General features: G+C 32.7%; 1 long non-coding RNA gene across 1 annotated transcript; it reads left to right on the forward strand.

The window, feature by feature from the left end:
- Window positions 1–8,163: 8,163 nt before the first annotated feature.
- LOC148278139 (uncharacterized) lies at window positions 8,164–16,323 on the forward strand. Its single transcript, XR_015823274.1, has 3 exons — window positions 8,164–8,306; window positions 9,733–10,354; window positions 14,347–16,323. It is a non-coding gene; the product is annotated as an uncharacterized LOC148278139 (long non-coding RNA).
- Window positions 16,324–19,676: the final 3,353 nt, after the last annotated feature.

Genomic DNA, 19,676 nt, shown 5'->3' on the forward strand with positions numbered 1-19,676 from the left:
TCATAGTCCATTGATCGATCACCTGAAATTATAGTGCGTTTCCCAATGAAGCAAGTCAGCGTTTTCTATAGAATATAATACAGCATATTATACTACTCTAACAATGTAAGCACCCACCCTTTTCCCGAAACTGTTCATAAAGACTCGTGTCTCTCTTCAGTTTCGCATATCACTACCAATTTTAAAAAAGCAATTAAGTGAAAGTTCAATATTTCTTTACAATAAAACCGCGGAAATAACAAAAAAAATAAAATATTTAAAAGCTTTCATTGTACCCCTCACAGCAGTATTGTCAATTTGTGATCAATCAAATACACATGGTCAGTACAATCATCTTTTTCTATTTCCCAGTATGAGAGTGAAGGAATACAGTGTTAGTTCCAAATTGAGACCGTGGCCGCACGCACCAGATCCCGCTTCAGACAGGAAGAAGAACGTACTAATACAAACAAATCTAACAACGACACAAAACCCAAATGCATATAGGAAACTTTAAAACAACTCTTAACCTTTCCCTTACTGTCCTAAATACACCTGCGCGTTACGGTGCTGTGTAGTCATTACACATTAAAAAATAAGAGATTCGAAAATAGAAAAATGAAATATTTATAGGGAATGGCTTAATTAACCATAATTTAATTCAAAGATTATAATATTTGTTATTTTGTTATTATTTTTTTTTTTTTTGCACCACAACAGGCCAGGAGGCCCAATTACAGTGGTGAATTACATTACAGAACAACCAGGCTTGAGAAAAATCACATTTTTAATTTTTGTGTTCTCACCGGGAATCGAACCCGGAACCTTCCGGGCGTGAGTCAAGCGTCTTGACCACTACACCACGGAGGCCGCCATTTCAAATCTAACTGCTGAAAACATGAAAAAGCCATTGGGTATCGCTAACGACTCGGGCGAAACGTGCACCCACGCCAACTTCCCAAGAGCTACTGAGTAGATATATAGTACTGGACTACGTGACTGACTAAGAGTATACTTTTAATGATATTTGTAATTTATCCCTGATTTCCGATAAAATGCTTTTTTTGTGTCTAATAAGTAGTTATTATTTAACAACAAATTATTTCAGTCGATACGTAAATATGTAATAGAGGAATACTGAAAATCTAAACCCAATATTTATTATATTTATAAAGATATTATAGTTATTATACGCAATGTGTACTAGCTACACATCACCGGGGAGGGAGGGTTAACAGAATTGCTCATAAAGACGAGAGCGTTATCCTGCAGAACATAAACGTCGTCCCTACCATGGAGATATGGACAATAAAGTAACGTGGCTTATAAAGATTCCACAGGGCATAATAACGCCCAATCAGTCAGTCTGCATCAGCACCAGTTTAACGCAGTCATTCGATTCCAAGAGCCATTTAATTCATTATTTCTTAGTCATGTAATAAATACGCATCAAACAGCAACCTCGTGTCTTCTGTCAATTTCTAGCTTGGGTAGGAAATTCACCAACCCCCAACAACCTATTTCTACAAACGCATCTCTCAGACTTAAAAATCAGACATCTATTACATTGTCGCTTTTTTATCCTAGTGCCTATGTTCAAATCAAAATTTCATGAAAATGATGTTGAAAATACATTCTATTATATTTTTACACCGTGGTCACTCTATGAGCATCGGAAAGGTCGAAAATAGCGGTTTTCGCACTTTTTGTACAATAAATAATTAAAAAAATAAATATTTAGAAAAAAATCTATTTAAAATGTTACTTTGCTTCTAGTCTTTTGTCCGACAATTTACTACTAGGGGAGAGAGGGTAATGAAATAAATCCTGGCTTCGTGAATGAATGCAATGCACAGTAGACGCTTTCTTAACCGGCGCCGCTTTAACCAGCCTCTTCTATGAATGCCTCTTGGAGTGATGTGTGGCTTTTTCCTGTACATATTTTTTACAGTTTGTGAAATGTTATTTTTTTAATGTGCGGGTCTCTTATACAGAATAAGCGAAATAAACAAATAAATTGAGCATAGACAAAGTGATAATAATATTTTTTAAATTAATACCTAAATTATCCTATAAAATAATTTTTATTTTCAGTTAATATAGTTTTTTCTCAATAATTTGTAAAATTAAACAAAATAATAATCATCTTTAATATCTCCTTTCGTACAATAAATAATAATTGTTTTTCACAAAAAAAAACGTTTATAATTTAAAACAATTTTTGTGCGAACATTTTAATTTTAATTTTAAAACATAATCAATATGAATTGTAACAAATGTGTACAAAATATCAGCCCCCGAAAAGCACTCAAATGTGCAAGGTGCTATATATATTTTCATCCGACATGTGCTGGAACCACACTGGAAAATTGTAAAAAAATGAGTAAAATATATCGAGCACAGTGGAAATGTGAGATTTGTAAAATACATGATCCACGATATAATACAAGTGCACTATATTTTGATGAAGATGATGACCAGTTGAAGACATCAAACAAGGAACCTAAGAACCATACTCAAAATAAAAACGAGGAACCAATCATAACAGATTCATCAATGAACTATATTAAAAACATGTGGGAAGAAATCTCAAAAGTTAAAGAATCGATCAATACACTTACTATAGAACTACAAGTGCTTACTGATAAATATGAAGAATTAGTAAAAAGTAAGAAAAAAGAACGTGATGAATTAATCAACAATCAAAAGGTTGTTGAAAATATTGAACCGAAATTGACAAATAGAAAAATTAAATCCAACAAAATAATAACAAATAGCAATAAGAAAAAGAAAAAGAAGGATGAGTCAAATAATGAAACAAACGATACAATATCAACAGCTGATGATGAAACTAATGATACTTCACAAATTGATAAATACACAAAAAAAAGAAAAAAAACTAACAGAAAATAATTTACATTTAATACAAAAAGAAGATAATATGCAGAAAATGAATATTCTCATAATAGGAGATGAAAGAGGAAAAAAAATCAGGAGAACCATTGAGCAAAATATATCTAACCATGTTCACTGCTGTAGCAACATTTACCCAGAAGCTACCTTAGAAAATTATGCTTCTAACATTATATCACAATCAAATACATTTACAATGGAAGATACCGTAATACTACTACTGGGACAAAATGAGACATCCCCTATTCAATTTCTAAGTTATTTATACTGTATACTAGATAATCCAAATAAATACAAAAGTATATATTTACTCTGTCTATGAGAATGATTTCCTCAACACATTAAAACTAAATATAGAAATTAGAAAACTGGCAAAACTACATGAAAACTGTACATTCATAGGACCAATATATCACGAAAAAATGAAATTTTATGAAAAGCAAATATTAAAAGAGCGAACAATGAATGAAATGGTTACTACATTGAATAAAATGTATAAATTTGAATCACAAGCTAATTACATCCTGTGACAAGAACATGTAAATAAAATCAATGAGCTTGATCATTTAGACAGACATAAATCTAAACAATCAGAGGAGAAAAAAATGAGAAAGATGCATAAACTCAAGATTCTTTATATAAATATACGCAGTCTTAAACCAAAAATAGATGAACTTAAATCATTAATAACAAATGACTCATCAATACCAGATATCATTATGCTTACAGAAACATGGCTAAGCAACGCTGAAGAAGAATTGTATGGAATTAATAATTATAATGTAATTAACTCATGTAGAGAAGGCAAAGGAGGAGGAGTAGCAATATATATTGCTAATAATTTAGATTTCCAAATTAAAATAAAAGAAACCGCAAAAGATAAATCAAATGTAATCTTAATAAATTTAACTGAACAAAATATTAATATCTGTGTCATCTATAGACCACCCAATAAAAATCAGGTACACCAATTCATCGACTTTTTTGAAACAGATAAAATAAAAAGGAAAAATAATAATAGTTGGTGATTTCAATATAAATTTACTTGACAAAAAAATTGTGCATACTAATGATTACCTAAATTCTCTCTGCTCAAACAATTTTGAAATACTAAATGAAATATAACCTGAAAAGTATCTTAGGTGGAATCAAAGAGGTGAAAATACAATAATTGACCATGTGATCACTAATATAATAGGATGCAATCACACAATTGACTACATAGATACACCGCTAAGTGATCATAGAGCATTGGAGTTAAATTTGGATATATCAGTAGCTAAACAAATAGTAGCAAGGCAAAAATATACTTCAGAAAAGATCGATTTTAATAAACTTAAAGAAAGCGTTGAAATAAAATTACAAAATTTACAAATAACTAGTTTTAAACAACTGCAAGAGTTGATTCTAACTGAAATTAAAAAGAATACAAAAACAGAAAACAGAAGATTTACTACTTCGATCCAAGAGGGGTGGCTCACAAAAGAAATATTTAAAAAAGTTATTCTAAAAAATAAAATTTACAAAAAAATGTTTAAAGAAAGACACAATCAACATCTGCAAATACAACTAAAAAATATTTAAAAAGAGCTGAAAAATAATATAAGAAATTCTAAAAAACAATACTACCAACAACAAATAGCATGCGCAGAAGGAAACAGTAATAAATTATGGAAAATTATTAAAAATATTAAATCAGACACAAAAATACCATCACCATGTATAAAGGAAATAAAACAAATGGATGGAAAAGTAACAAATAATCCGGTAGAAATAACAAGTACATTGAATGATTTTTATACAAATATAGGAAAAAAACTTGCAAATAAAATAAAGGGACCATGTTTAAATGTAACAGAAACACAAAAATACCAAATAAATGCTACCTTCTTTCTTAGACCCGCAACAATAGGAGAAATCAAAAAAATTATAGATAATTTGAAAAAAAATGCTTCTCCGGGATATAATAAAATTAAACCATCGCTAGTAAAAATTCTTAAAGACATGCTTAGTCCAATATTAAGAAATCTGATTAATCTGCATATAAAAGAAGGTACCCATCCAGATGAATTGTAAATAGCAAGAATCACTCCAATATATAAAGGAGGTGATAAAAAAGATCATAGCAATTACAGACCAATTGCAAATTTAACAGTTTTCAACAAAATATTTGAAAAATATATTCAAAAGAGATTAATGGATCATGTTAAAAATCTTAATACTTTACTAATATACTGACCGGAACCGGAACAGCCCTAGTGAATTTAATAAATTTTATTCAAACCAACATGGATACTGGGATCCCAATCACGGGAGTAATCTTAGATTTTAAAAAAGCTTTCGATACGGTTCATGTTGAGACCGTGATAAAAAAATTAAACGACATAGGAGTAAAATTTCAAGAAAGTAAACTATTAAAATCATACTTAGCAAATCGGAAGCAGTATACATATGTAAATGAAAAAAAAAGCCTTTTGCAAACAGTAAATTTTGGAGTACCCCAAGGATCCATTTTGGGTCCAATATTATATATTTTATACATTAATGATTTGTCACTGTACAATTTCAAGGGAAAAAATATTATGTATGCCGACGACATTGGACTATTCTATAAAAATCAAACAGACGTATTAATAAACAATGACATAAACAAAGACCTAACTATGTTGACTAAATGGACAAACACAAACTTACTTACACTTAATGAAAAAAAAAGCAATATTATCCATTTTGAAACTAGAAAAAAATGTCATAAAGTAGATGCTTACATAAATAATGAACGACTTACTGAAATTGGACATGTTAAATACTTAGGACTAACAATAGACAGACAATTAACATGGAAAATTCATATCAACAATTTAATTAGCAAAGTGGCGACATTATCGAGGCTTTTTTTAAAAATCAAAAATTTTATTCCAAAAACGGAAAAAAATCTAATGTATGAAGCCTATGTAAAAACTAAAATATGTTATACGCAACTATTATGGGGAGCAGGATATCAAAATGACATAAACAGACTACAAAGACAACAAAATAAAATATTAAAGTTAGTATATGACCTTCCCTATTTAACTGCAACTATAGAACTTTTTAAACAAACTAAGCAATTAAATATAACTGAACTCTTTCAACTAGAATCATTAAAATTTATCCATAAATTAGCCACTAATGTAATTGTAGACGAAGAACTAAAACTAGTAAAAAATTGTAGTCAACATGGACATAATACGAGAATATCAGACAAGACAAATACCATATACAACTTTCTAAAACAAGACAAGGACAATCAAGACTAATGAACCAGGGACTGAAATTATACAATAAACTACCAGACAAAACTAAACAAAAGACTCAGACAAACTTTTCAAAAGATGTAAAAAATATTTTTTTGAATTATGTACACTAAATATGTCAACTCTTTGTAAAAGAAGAATCATAAATTATTTATTAAATTTATATAAAAAAGCAAATGGCGTATTGGACGTCCCGGAATTAACTAGTGTTATCAGCTTAAAAGTACCAGTTCGAAATACTCGGCAGCTAAAGTTATTTTTTTAATCTCCTGGCAGTCATAATTATTATTACAATTCACCAATACCTAGACTACACCGGCTAGGTAACGAGTATGGTGAAGTTGATATATTTCGTCTGTCTTTTTATAAATATAGGTTAAGTATTCAAAAGGTTATAAATTTATTTGTATATTATTATTATTATTTATTTATTTGAATTTTTATTCCGGTAAAATGGCTATAAAGTGCAGAGCCAATTCTACCATATAAACATATAAACATGAACATAAATATAAACATAAATATAACAATAAACATAAATAAAAACATAAAATAAAATTTTATATTGCAGCACTTATGGTGGTCTTAACATATCGCGCCATCGCTTGAACAACAGTGATTGGATCCACTCTGCAGTGGCTTGGTGAATTTCGTTATTAGACTTTTTCAGGCGTTCCCATAGGCTCCAGGCTCTTTGGCGAAGCAGGGCAGCGAAGGTGTTTATTCGTCCAGCTGTAAACATTTCAGGGGCACTGCAGTACCTAGGCAATCCGAATAATTGTCGGTATGAGTTGTTATACGCGATCCTTAATTTATTCCACGCTCCTTGCGTATAGTTGTTCCAAAGTTCCGCTGTATACATGGACGTCAAATACGAAGTAAATATGATTTTCTTCACTTCGTTACTGCATTGAAAGAAGCGTCTCGCTAGCATAGAGGCCCTGACATTAATGGTTCTTCTCTGTCTCTCTGATGTCCTGATCGTCTTTACAATTATCAGTCAGTATGTGCCCTAGATATTTGACTTTTGCAGTTACCATTAAACTGTTGTTGTCTAGGAATACAGGTGGTGATGGGTTCACGAACTCAGAAAGTGACGTCTTGTGTTTAAATATAAGTAAGTACGGCAGATAAAATAAAATAAAATTTTAAAATTTATAAAATTTCTTAATATTGTTCTTTATTTACTATTTTTTTCCATGTATCTCTATAATAATGTATAAACTTATATGTATGTATATGTATGTGTGTATGTTTTAATATGTAAACTTATTAAATATTTTTCTATGTACCATATACCTATGTTGGTACATTTTTTTATTTTTACTTATTATTGTATCTTTTAGTTTATTTTATTTTATCTTTGATTTTAACTTAATTTACATACTTATGTTTTACTGCTGCACTTGAATGTAATTTCTAATATATATAAAAGCCCGTAGGGCGTGTAAATTAATAAATAAATAAATAATATCCTTTATACTGGTTCTGTTCCTAATTTCTTCATTTCTTATTTTATCACTTAAGCTTATACGGAGTAATCAAGTGGTCAAGGGTCTTGAATACTAACGGTCCATGCGCTTAGTCGCTGCAAGACGTGTTATAATCTCAATCCTTTTAATTATTTTAATTTTTAAGAGTACCTACTCTAAATTTCTTAGTCAATTTAAAAAAATGTGTAAATGGGGGCTAGAGTTCTTTTAGTCCATGCGCTCTGTAGCTGCAAGTCGTGCTGTAATCAAGCTCCTTCTGATTATAATTTAAATGTATCTTATTGGAAACGAGGAACTAGATTTTCAATTGATCATGCGTTCTGTAGCTTAAAAACGTGCTGAGATATAATTTATTGTACGCCTTGAGATGATTTTCACAAAAATGGTTCTTTATAAATTATTCAAATATATTATTCATGCCTACATATTTTTGTTTTGAATGCATTTAATTATTGAAATGTATAATCTGTACTGGCAACATTATTGTAGCTGTCGCATTTCGTAATGGCCGCACTTAAATGCTCTGACAGTTCTGAAGTTTGTGTCATAAAGCGATTTGATCATTGTTTAGTGGTCTATTCTTTACAACGCTTGACGGAGTGACTTTCTTTGAAGTAGACTTTGGGTAATTTCCTTTGATAATTATTGATTCAAGGGCGAAGTTTGACAGCAGGAGCCCATAGATTCACACGTACAGCACGTAACAAGCATAGTCAGAACAGAAACACACAGCAATGCTTCCTTCGTAATTTTTAGGTTTTCGTCTCCTGATTGCAGCGTGTTATTTAATATTCTAGTGGCTATTTTGCCATGGGTCGAGTGCATACTTCGCTGTATGAGCGTATCAGTACAGTACGAATACAGGATTTTTTTATATCAGATTTTATTTTATTATTCGTAGAAAAAAAATAGATTATGAATATCATCAGCTGAAATTTGAATGGTTTACGTCATTACACAAGAAAAAATGACGGAATATGCGTACTGCGACACGTTACAAATAACTAGTACATTTTTTTGATTATTTTTTTTTATTGAAAAAGTTTTTTGACGAAGTAATTATAAAGTTATAAATATTTTGTACAAACGTAGTTAATTATAACGTTTCTACCTCTCTAATATTTTTTATATTTATAAACACATATGTTTATATTTTATTTTACATATATTTTATTTTTAATATATAAAACAGATTCCTTGAAATTAGTTATTATAATCTAAAATATACACAATTTTCCACTGTATGAAGTTCAGGATAGGGCAAGTCGCATGTGTTTTTCTAAATATTTTTAAATCTGCTATTGATTTTGAGATTTGCGGAAGATTATTAAAGTTTTTTTTCCAACATATGAATAATGATTTAAAGCCGCAGTAAATTATTTGGAAGTCTAGGGTTTCGAGAATTTTGTAAATTGGTGGGTTTTTTTTCTTTGAAAGATTGTGTGATAGATGCTTTTAAAAATATGTTATCAATTGAATGTATTTCTAGTTCTTTAAAAAAATAATTTGATGGATAAGTTCTAGGCTTTTTTAGTACAATTTTAGCTTTTGTTTTTTGGGCAGTCAAAAATTTACACTAAAGAGGTCTTCTACAATGGTATCCGAAACTTCGGAACAAATCTAAGTCAATCGGGATCGCCCAAAAATTAAAATACGTTTTGAAAGTCTATGCTTTTATAGTGTCGAACTCTGAAAAATACACATAAAAGTTTTTTTATGCGCCTCCACCCGTTTGCCTGTGATGATATAAGAGATTACGGCCAAGTACTAGGAGTTGGACTTTATTGTATTCTAATTTTAATTAGAAACAATTAAATAAACTAAATTAGTAAACCGAAATCGGTGTTTGATTTCAATATCATTATTGCTAGCCTACGTTCGTGACCCGCGCTTTAAGGGTTTGCCTGGGTTGGCATTGTGTCAAACTCTTATTGTATTTTAAGTTTGCTCCTTTTGATTATAGTTTCTTAAGACGAAACAAACTGTAAAATATACCACGAAGTAAAAGTTAACATACGTTTATTCAAAACATCAATATCTTTTCTTTCCAGGATATAAACATTCATATTAGATATAATCATCTGTACCCAAACCAGTAAAGGATTATGGAATTCGATTCAGTGATCGTTAAGGTTGAACCGGGGACTTGCGATGTAGAAGAGGATATTCTCCGTACTGGGGAAGCGGCGCCATATTCCCGCAGAAGTAAGGAGCCAGGTGTAGCTACCGTGAAGGCTGAACCGTGGGCTGACGATGAACAAGGAGGTATTCTCCATACTGGGGAAGGGGCACCATGTTCCCGCAGAAATGAGGAGCCAGGTGTAGCTACCGTGAAGGCTGAACCGTGGACTGGCGGTGAACATGAAGATATTCTCTATACTGGGGTAAAGGCGCCATGTCACTACAGAAGCCAGGAGCCAAGTATTGCTACCGTGAAGGCTGAACCGGAGACTGGCAATGTAGAAAAGGACATTGTCCATATAAGGGAGGGGGTGCCATACCCCTACAAAAGCAAGGAGCAAGGTGTCACTACCGTAAAGGCTGAACCGGGGACCAGTACTAACCAGCCTAGGATAACTGATGATATAATTATCCACACAGAGATGGATATAGATTATCCTGACATCAAACAAGAATCTCTTATTTCTTCTCCTGAAAATGAAATCGCCTCAAGTAAGTAATAATTCCTTCCACTTTACGAGATTACGTCTGTGGACTATTTTTTTTATTATTATTTTTTTTTTATATTTATTTACAATTTTAAAAACCCGTTAGGGTTACATTAAAAATTTAATATTGTCTAGTCATTTTATGTCTCGTCTAGTCTAGTTAGTTCGGTCATCATGTGCTTTTTCAGATTGATTTTAAATTTGTCCCTAGTAAAAGTTTTCAAGTAGTAAGGTAAGTCGTTGTGGTGTTTAAGTCCATTATGTAGTATTTTTGACTGTCCTGTGTTTGTCTTTGCCTTTTCAATATGATAGTGTTGTTGTCGTCGGGTGTTATATTTGTGTATGTTAGCATTTTTGACTAATATTATGTCGTCGTCTTGTATGTTTCCCAGTGTTATTTTGTGCACAATTTTTAAAGTCTCAATTTTAGTCAAGTAGTTTATGTCAAACTGGTGTGTTTTTTGTACAGTTCAGTCGTAGAGGTCAGGTAGGGTAGGTTGTATGTTAGTTTGAGAATTTTATTTTGTTGTCTTTGTATTCTCGTTATTTCTGTCTTGTTACCAGTTCCCCAGAAGGCGATCATGTAACTCAATTACTTTTGACATAGGCTTCGTGTATAATATTTTTTTCCTTTCTTGATATAAAATCTTTAATTTTGTAGAAGAGGCTATGTAGCGATGCCATTACTTTAGTGAGTCCGTCTATGTGTATTGTCCATTTCAATTGTCTGTCCATTGTGAGTCCTAGGTAAGTCACATGTTCTAGTTCTTTAAGAGTTTCGTTGTTTATTTTTATGTTCATGTTATGGTTCTTCTTTTGTGTTTCGAAATGTATTATATTGCATTTCTTGGCATTTAGTGTTAATAAATTTTTGTTTGTCCATTCTAATAGTTTTTGCACGTCATTGTTGATGGTTTTAGTCGTTTCAATGTCATTTTTGTTTTCATATAAAATTCCTAAGTCGTCCGCATAGATTGTTTTTTTCCCATTATGTCACTGTGTATTATGTCGTTAATGTATATTATAAATATAAAACAATGGTCCTACTATTGATCCCTGAGGTACTCCGAATTGCATTGTTGTTATTTCACTTTTGTGTTCTTCAATTTTCGTAAATTGTTTTCTTCCTTGTAGATAGTTTTTAAATATTTTGAGAGCTTGTCCCTTAACTCCTGTATGTTGTAGTTTATCTAGAAGGGTATCTATGTGGACTGTGTCAAATGCCTTCTTGAAGTCAAGTATGAGTGCAGTCACTGTATTTCCTTTATCAATGTTGGTTTGTATAAAGTTGCAAACTGATGTCATTGCTGTGGAGGTACCCTTTCTTTTTTGAAATCCATGTTGGTCTTTTGCAATACAATTAAGGTTTTCGAGGTGTTGGTATAATCGATTGTGTAGCACTTTTTCAAATATTTTACTTAGAATGGTTAAGTTTGCTATGGATGATGGCATGCAAAAGACCTTCACTGTTATAGTATAATTGCTGATATATATAATTGAGGTGTCAGCAGAGTTGTATTATTGTCAAGTTTCGGAAATATTACAACAATGGATGTTTGTGGAGGTTACAGTTCTGGGTATTTAAGACTCGTGGACTTTTGACTTACCTACATGACTGTGACAATACACGTTCTTACCGTCTGTGACAATAAACGTCTCACCGTTTAGATTTTTAAAAACTAACATTGTTAGAACGCATGTTAACTCTCAATATGTTGCAAAATCAAAAAAATATGTGTGTATAGTTTAATTAATTGTTGAATATGTTGCGTAAGTAGTTGGGAGAGAGATCTTTTTTGTATTGATGATTGAATTATCTATGAGTTTTCTCCGATCGCATTAATATTTCACAAGGCACCCCCAATTTCGTCGCAAAATAATTTATTTTTGGTTATATAGTATCTTCTTCTAGAGCTTTGGAAATAGTGGAAGTATTTCACGAGAGTTAACAGAAATATTGTATGCAGAAACACACTCGCCACAACGAGCGTATCTATTCATCGTACTTAATTAATATTTCTGGTAATCTGGGATCTTCGCGATCAATCCGGGACACATCACCGTGTGGTCTGTCCCGAAGGATTCTTAATGATATATCTACAGATAATACAGAACGGACTACTCATTTTACTGAGTTATTTATTTGTGAATGTTGACCTAATTATAAAAGGGGGTACAAGAATGAGAGCAAAACTGGGTGATACAACTGTCAATTGTATTTTGTATGCTGATAATGCTTTCTTCTTCTTCTTCACGTGTCATGTCGGGTCCCCCCGACGTTGACGATCCAGACTTTAGAGAAAGCTTCCCTATCCTGAGCAGTGCGAAACAGCTCCTCCACATTTCTATGTCGTCTATGTCTATGCCGGGAGATTCTTCGCACCCCTGGTCCATTTAAGGACCGCCCGGGACTCGGGGCCATTGTTTGGTTTCTCTTCATAGTGATATCCTGGGAATTATTGACCGAAGTGGTTTCCCGTTGCCTTCTTCGGTGGAATTTTCTGTCGGGGTTACCTACCCTTAGCTGGAGGGGTCCCGTTTTATCCTCTCCCTATCTGCTATGGCACTGATGTTAATGCCAGTGGCCACATCGCCCAGGGCTCGCGGGGCCAAAGAGACCACTCATGGACGCTAAGGAGTAGGACTATTGGTAGTGTTGCTGATGGAATGCAACTGCGGCATTATACGGCATTTTATATGTACATATTTTCCAGCAAAATATGCACCACCGCGGCCCTACCAAACTTTGAGCCCTGATGATGCTTTGCTTTTTGCTAATGTAGGATTTTGCTGGTTGAGAGTTATAGAGCTTCTACTTCTGTGCAATACTATCACTCTTACGCAATATGTTGTATTGGATTCATTTGAAAACGATGACTCGCTTCATCGGTCGTCGCATTATTTCAGGTAAAATGATTTAGCACGTGTGTGTGTCATCGATAATGGACTATGAATCCCACACTAGAGACAAAGACGACCTGCAATTCTTGGCAACAAAAGTCTACGATGTATGGGAAACAATTTGCTAATGAATGTCGATTAATTAATTGATAACGTGATGGTTTTCGAAAGAAATAAAAGTTTGACTAAATGTGAGAACACTGGCAGAGAAATGTGTGTATCAGGGAAGTATGTTTACAAGTGATGGAATGATTTATGGAGGAATGAAGAAATACATTGAAAGAAGGGTGAGTGCCGGGAACAGAGTGAATGATGCACTTAAATCAACCTTAAATGTTTGTCACGAGAGGCAAAACTAACAGTTCACAAAGGAGTCTTGGTGTCGACCCTGATGTATGAGAACAAAGTATGGAATGAATAAAAAACAAGGATGAAGGTAGACTGAATATTGTCAAAATGCGATCTCTTAGGCGAATGTGTGTTAAAATGTGTAAGATAGGTGCACAAATGTTGGAATTCGTGCATTTTGTGAGGCTGAGATAAGCTTAATCGACGAAACGAAGTTAGTTTGGACACGTTAAGCGAATGGGCAGCGAAAGAACGGCTTAAAACATAAATTTCGCAAACGTTCATGAATTCAGAAATAGATAGAAGAAACAGGAAGACCGAAAAAGACATGGTATGACTAAATCCAACAAAAAAAATGTACGTAGATATGTCAGAAGTCGGAATAATCAGCGGGCGTGCATCAAAAGATATTTGTATGTAGAGAAAGCAAGTTATGTATGCAAAGACAGAATGATTTTGCGTTCTATCCTCTCTGCCTACCCTTTCGGGGAAATAGCGTGATGGTTTGTTTGTTTGTAATTATACCAGTAAAACAAATGAACAACGTACAATTTTTTATCCTTTTAGCGATTCAATATTTCAAATGGAAATAAATTAAAGTTGTTTTGAGTTACAGTCAGTTTTACGATATGAAGCCTGAAATTGTCCCGCCTTCTTGTCTGCTGGTTAAAAAAGTCTTTATTATATTGACTACCCCTTAGTACACTTTAAAAAAGCCTAGTTCAAATGTTTTTGTTTTTGTTTCAGGTTTGCAAGCGAAGGAAAAGGATTTATGCTCTTCAAAAACTCAAATGTCGACTCATACTGGTGAAAAACCATTTTCATGCTCAGAGTGCCAATATAAAGGTGCCAAGAAAAGATATTTGAAATTGCATATGTTGACCCATTCTGATGAAAAACCATTCTCATGCTCAGAGTGTCGATATAAATTTTCACAGAGAAGTCATTTAAATACACACATGTTAACTCATACTGTTGAGAAGCCATTCTCATGCTCAGAGTGCCAATATAAATGCTCGCAAAGTCATAATTTAAAAAGACACTTGCTGACTCATACTGGTAAGAAAGCATTTTCTTGCTCAGAGTGCCAATATGAATGTTCACTAATTGGTAGTTTAAAATCACACATGTTGACTCATACTGGTGAGAAACCATTCTCATGCTCGGAATGCCCGTATAAATGTTCACGTAAAGAGTCTTTAAAATCTCACAAGTTGTCTCATGCTAGTGAGAAACCATTCTCATGCTCAGAGTGCCAATATAAATGTTCATTCAGAAGAAATTTAAAATTACACATGTCGACTCATACTGGTGAGAAACAATTCTCATGCTCAGTGTGCGAATATAAATGTTCACAAAGAAGTCATTTAAAAAGACACTGGTTGGCTCATACTGGTGAGAAACGATTCTCATGCTCAGAATGCCAACACAGGTGTTCAAATAAAAACGATTTAAAACGACACATGTTTACTCATAGTGGTGAGAAACCATTATCATGCTCAGAGTGCGAATATACTTGTTCACGTAGGGATGTTTTAAAAACTCACAAGTTGACTCATACTGGCAAATCAAAACCGCTCTCTGCTCCGATTGTAAATACACCTGTTTCTCAAAAAAGTGAGTGATTTTATTCACTAAATCACATTGGTGAAAAGGTTCTTACTGTGAAATGAATAAAAGTTGATCAAAATAATGCCTGATTTAACTTCAAATTTTATAAACAAAAACTGAAGAAATTTTAAATTACACATGTCGACTAATACTGATGAGAAACAGTTATCTTGCTCAGAGTGCTAATATAAACGTTCTGGTTAGTAAACGAATTCCCATGGAACTCTATTTGCCTATTTATGGGTACAGAAAAGAGTTTTCCTGCGGCGGCACTGGAACGCGCTAGCGAGAGGGAAGCCCTAGGGCTCTTCCGATATATGTTAAGTGGACTGTATTTTATGGTTCTAACGCGATCGAAATTAGTATCCGCGCTATGCGGTATGCAGTGTCAATCGGTCACAACACAAGCAAATGAGATGAATTAGGAAGGGATGCCACTAACCTTATCCTCGTCTTGATGGATTTGCCGGATTCAACTTGACACTTGCGAGCGGCACTAACACGATGGCAAGCCCCAATCTGGAGCTCAACACTGGTGGTTGGTGGACACAAAGTTTTATGATGCGGCACACGTTCAACGAAATAAATGCCCGATGTACGACACGAGGTCTTAATATGGCGGGTTATCAAAAGATACTGAGGTGGGAGGGGAACACAGGTTGTGGGTAAAAAGTATGTAGAAGTTGTGACAATACTTGACTCATGCATACCCGCATAATTCGCAACCAGGTTCTAATAAAAGAAATTCGAAATTTCTATGTTGGCTCATTTCGATTAGAAACTATTTTCATGCTCAGAGTATCAATATAATCATGAAGTTTCGCATATATTTAATAAATTGTCTATCTTTTATGTATGTTAGTGTATGCGCATGGGTATATGTATGTGTGTATGCATGTATGCGTATATATGTATGTATCAATATGTGTATACGAGTAAGTTTATATTTTATTGGTCTTGGCTTTCTATTAACTTGTAATTTATTATTATGTATTAAAATGTTGTTGCCTAGCTTGGAACGAAGGTATGTACCCTTGTTAGCCGTGCAAAGTGATCAAAAATTTGTACATTTGATCAAATTTTTAAATAAATTAATTTTAAATGTAAACAAAATGTATTTTATTTAATCCATTTAATTTTTTAGACCAATAACCAGTTAAGCGGTTTTAAGAAGTTTCAACTGCGTATATAGCAACAAATAAGAGTGAAAAACATTTATTATCAATTTAGTATACATACTCTCTCGTATATGTAAATTCGTATTTATGTATCACCCGTCGATGAGAAAAATCCTCTTCGGAAGTTATTGTTATGTTATTTTAATAAAATAAACGTATAACACGTATCCTTTTTTTATGTACCAACTTGTAAAAACAATCGTACGTCGAATCCATTTATTAGACGTACCTGTAGAAATTGTAATGGACTCAGTATTGATGTCGACATTTTTAACTGCACGTTGCATTTGTACAGAAAATTTCTTCATGGGGTTACGTGAATGACGTCTTAGCCCCGCTGGACCCACTTACTTGTTTGAACATGTTAAATCAAAAATAGTACCCGTAACTGGCGTTTTGCATAGACTTCGTGGTCTGCTTCCTCACTCTGTTTTGTTTGCCGTCTATTACGCTATGATACATTCTCACCTATCCTATTTATGCTGTATTTGGGGTTTCGCTAACAAAAACCAGATTTCTGAGATTCAAGTTCTTCAAAACCGAGCTCTGAGAAGCATTCTTGGTTTGAAATGGGATTCCCATGTCAAGGATATTTATCGTAACACAAAAATACTTCCTTTCAAGGTAATGGCACTGTATGACATCACTAACACTATTTCAAACATCATAAACTTTTCTGCTCACACAAATTTAAAACTTACATTTAATCATGAAATTCACAACTATAATACACGACATGCAAAAAATCTTCACATTTCTAAATTTTGTTCCACGAAGTTCGGCAAAAGGTCTCTGGAATACATTGGTCGTATACAATTTAATAAACTGCCTGATGACCTTAAAAATGAAATGTCGAGTGGTAAATCTCAAAGACCAGAAATGAAGACCTATTTCTTGAATCTTTTTGAAAGTGATAGTTTTTAGCTCAGTTTCTGTGAATAGTCTATATATTGTGTTTTAGGTTTAAATGTTTTTCTTTTCTTTTTTTAATATTAAGTTCACAGAATGTTTAAATGTTTTTATTTTCTTTTTTAATATTAATTTCACAGAATGTTTAAATGTTTTTCCTTTCTTTTTTAATATTAAGTTCACAGATTGTTTGAATGTTTTTATTTTCTTCTTTAATATTAAGTTCACAGATTGTTTATATGTTTTCTTTCCTTTTTTAATATTAAGTTCATAGATTGTTAAAATTTGTTAAAATTTTTATTGTTTAAATGTATACTATGTATTGTTACAAGAAATGTACTATTTTTTTTATGTACCGTCCCAAATGAGTTTTCTCGTACAACTCCTGGGAATATAATATCATGATATTCATGTCTTATATGTTATATTAAATTTTAACGATTTTAGTTCAAAAAAATTATTAAAATTAATTGTTGAGTTTATTTTTTAAGTTCTTAATTGGTAGGTATTAAATTAAAAAAAAATAAACAATATTTTATTTTGCTGTCCTTGTAATTAGTTTGTCATTTTAATTACCTGTTCCTTTACAGTTGTAGCAAATAACATATTTTCAATTTAACATAATAAGCTTCATTCTTAAGATTTTTATCCGTTTTTGGAAAAAAGTTTTTTATTTTTTAAGAAATACTCTGTAATGTTGCTATTTTGCTAATTAAATTGTTGATATGAATGGCAAATGTCCATTTTTTGTCTATTGTATTCCTAAATAATGAATTTCATTATCGAAATGAATAATTTTTACTGGCAATAGCTTTTAATAAGTACTGGCAGCATTGTCGAAGCATTTTATAATAGCCGCACTCGGATGGTCTGACAGTTCTGAAGTTTGTGTCATTAAACGATTTTATCATTGTTTAGGGGTCTATTATATATAACGTTTGACGGAGTGACCCCCATCGATGTAGAAACTTTGGGTAATTTCCTTAAATAATTATTGATTAAAGGGCGAAATTAGACAGCGGGAGCCCATATATTCATACATACAACACGTAACAAGCACAGTCAGAACAAAAACACAGAAAAATGCTTCCTTTGTAGTTTATTTATATTTTCGTCTTCTAATTGTAGCGTCTTATGAGCATATCACTACATAACGATTACAGGAATTGATTTAATGTCTATGTTTTATTAATGTACTCAGAAAAATACATATCAGAAATTAGGCCGATTAAGGCCAGGTGTTATATTGAGCTAGACTATTTATTGAGTTGATGTTTATTTTGTTGAACTCCAAGTTATAATTTTAATAAATTAAAATATTTCATAAAATAAATAAAGTGAATAGACCACAGTGGATGATTTTAATATTGAAATTGCGAGCACAAGTTCGTGACCCACACTTTAAGGGTACTTTGTGTTGGAGCTAAATTAAAATTTTACTGTATTTTTAAGTCTTCCAAAAAGAATTTTAAGGCTTTTAAATAGTTTGGTAATCATTTTGGCGAATTGATCATGTCCAATCAATTTAATCCTGGGTAGTGAAGAATCCACTTCCCTCTTTTCTCAATCCAATGAAGTACATATTATGTACTTCTGGATTACATTCTTTCAGCACAAAGATGCTAAGGCTACCAGATTTCAGACAGCTCCTTCGGGCAGCTTTTCTCGTTTGACAATGAGTAAATTTTCCGTGTATGTGGTCACCGCCAAGGAGACTTATCTCCTCGGATGCGGTGTGCGGTAAGTGGTGGGCAAATTGTATTTTTAAATCGATAGCACCGATAGATTAAGGCGAAAGAATCTGTAAAATACACCCCTAATAAAAAAATAAAAAAGTATATTCTTAACTATTTGAATTTAATAGATACTTCTATATATTTTTTCTTTTCTTTCCAGGATATTAGCATTCATATTAAATAATCATATGTACCCAAACTAGTAAAGGATTATGGAATTCGCTTCAGTGAACATAAAGGCTGAACCGGGGACTGGCGATGTAGAAACAAATATTCTCCACACTGAACAAGGGGCGTCATGTTCCCACAGAAGTGAGAAGCCAGGAGTTGCTACCGTGAAGGCTGAACCGAGGGCCAGTACTGACCAGCCTAGGATAACCAGTGATATAATTATCCGCAAAGAGATGGATATCGATTATCCTGACATCAAACGAGAATGTTATGGTTCCACTACTAAGAATGAAATCGCCTCAAGTAAGTAATACTTGCTTTCATATTATCTGCTCTGACATTACGACAGTAAATGTTTGGGGCAAACTTTACTGTATGGACAAATTAGTGCATATCAAGAATTTTTCGATCATTGTTTTTAGATAAGTAGATTGACATTCTGATAAATTTAGAGTTCAAATAATTTGTGGTC

This window comes from Micrasema longulum, unplaced genomic scaffold (assembly GCF_059751315.1).
Source record: "Micrasema longulum isolate JH-2025_06_02 unplaced genomic scaffold, ASM5975131v1 h1tg000927l, whole genome shotgun sequence".
Lineage (NCBI taxonomy): Eukaryota > Metazoa > Arthropoda > Insecta > Trichoptera > Brachycentridae > Micrasema > Micrasema longulum.